The following is a 2,589-nucleotide window of genomic DNA, read 5'->3' on the forward strand; positions in this document are numbered from 1 at the left end:
AGACTTTTCCCATGAAAATCTAATCACCACATGGAATTAACCAAGCTTTGTCTCAACTGGATAGAACTTTCTCAAATCAAGTCATTTTCCCAATTACATTTTCCCTATCACAGTTTCAGCTTAGAATTTTTTAAAAATTCATTTCACAGTCAGAAGGTTTCCAAAAAAGATGTTGCCACAGAAATTCCAGTACTTTCTATCACTTATTTCTTCTGTGGAAAACACTGAAGTGGCCTGAGATAACGTCACATAGAAAAGAATCACTCTAAAACTACTGGGTCCTTATCTATGAATACTGCACTGCTAGGGGTAAATAACCATCATTACCCATATCCTGGGCTGCTTATAAGAAAAATTGTGAGATAAAGTTTATCCTTAACATCATCCCCTCCTTTTTGATATACTTCACTTCTGATGCCTTCTCCATCTGTTCTTCCTAATCTAGATACTATTTTTGTTGTTGCTGTTGTTATTCTCACCTACCCACAAAGCTTGTTACAATTTTACCCCACTGGAAATCATCTGTTCTGTATCATACCATCTCATGACCCAGTGTTGGTAATAATGAATCTAAATTGTTCAGCAGTAGTTTTAGAGGGACGGTTGCCAACCACCCATATCTATCTGAGTTTTGGGGGGACTAATTCCCCTTACGCTATGTTCAATCACAAAAATCTCTCCCTTAATTCTGCATTCATCCCTACCTCCTTTCCCACAGCTTCCTTTGTTTTCTATCCAATTATCTAATTCCCAACACTATCAAACAATTTGCTTCTATCCTCCCATCTGGACATTTAAACTTTATTAGCAATGGCCACCACTGACTTCCACATAGCCAAATCAATGGGCAAATTTATAGCATTTAACACTTGATCAACCTTTCCTTCTTAAAACATTGTCCTTCTTTGGCTTCTATAACACCATCCTAAATAAAAGAGATTTATTTTTAATCTCTTTTACTGGATCTTTTCACTCTGCTCATCCCTAAAAAACGTTCTATATTGTACCCACTTGTATTTTCACCTTACATTCCATTTTTTGTATTCTAATTTATTCCCATCCTTTCTTTTTATTCCTATAAATTTAAATTAATACACTTGAATCCCAGCTCAGAACCTCTAATCTCCAATACTTCTGAATTCTACCACCAAACATCTAATAATAACCAACTATAGTATCTTGATGTCTTTTTTCCTTGTGGAATATATATTGATGAAAGAAAATACTATCTGTGTAACCAACAATGCCAGAAATCTAGGAATCATTTTCAACCGTCATATTTCTTCATTTCCCATATCCCATCAGAACACTAAATCCTGTCAGTCTGTGTATCCCAAAGCCATCTGTAACCTATTAACTTCCTTCCATTTGCATATGTTATCACCACCTTAGTACAGATTGTATTACCTCTTCCCTGAGGACAGACCTGTTAAAGAAAAACATTTTAAAGGTAAAATGATGAATTTCATACAAATGTAAAATAAGCTGATCAGTGATTTTATTTAATTAATTAATGAGGGAACCAAGAAGATGTTGTAATGGCTTTAAAGGAAAATTCACAGTACCACACTTATATAGTCTGATTAGGAACACTGAACTGAATTCACAAATAGTTGCAAAACACTTTTTCCAGAGCAGGGAGGGAAATTGATTTTCCACCCACCAGACAGAATTCATTTGCACATCTATGGACAAGAGTCATTTACATTGCCGTGATATACAATTTACAGTTTTAAATAGCTCAGACAATAAAAGATGCAAACTCCATAGTATCAAATAACCCAGAAGGGTGTGCTCTAGATACCACATACATTTTTATTGAAGACACCTACTAATGTTTTGGGTCTATTTCAAAGTCTTCCACAAATTTTTCTGACAGACTATAGCATCTTTACTAAAACTAAAGTCTAATAACATCTCTCCCCTTTTCAAAATTCCTCATTGGCTCCCCCCTACACAAAGTAAAATCCGGTCCCACCCCAACTAAGTGGGATGACCATCGTCATCTCCTGATCTCCAGCTCACTCCACCCTCACATTCACAGGCATTTTACACCAGTGGAAGCTGCACCAAAATGATTATTCTTTCTCAGATACACCTAGCTGTTTTATACTCATTACCCTTCACATGGTATAACCTTTTCCTATAATGTGTTTTGTCCAACTAATGAAGCCTTACTAATTTCAAAGCCAAGTTCAGGGCCCTATTTTCCAGGAAGATTCTGGCCTTTCCAAACAGAGTTAACCATTTCCTCTCTATCAATGCAAATTATTTGTTTTCATATATGACTCCCCTAATGGAAGATCTTCCCTAAGAGCTACCTAGGCATAAATATCACTGTGGAAGTTATTTTTTAGATGACATTAACATTTAAATAAGACTTTGAATAAACCAGATTATTATCCATAATGTGGGTGAGCCTCTTCCAATCTGTTGAAAGCCTCAAGAGAAACAGATTGATGCCCCCCCCCCAAAAAAAGAGAGAAAAATGATTCCAGACTGCCTTCAGACTTGAGCTGCAACATCAGCTCTTCCCTGTGTCCTGGGCTATAGTCCTGCCCTCCAGTGTTTGGACTTGCCAGCCTCTAC

Source organism: Prionailurus bengalensis, chromosome B3 (genome assembly GCF_016509475.1).
Source record: "Prionailurus bengalensis isolate Pbe53 chromosome B3, Fcat_Pben_1.1_paternal_pri, whole genome shotgun sequence".
Lineage (NCBI taxonomy): Eukaryota > Metazoa > Chordata > Mammalia > Carnivora > Felidae > Prionailurus > Prionailurus bengalensis.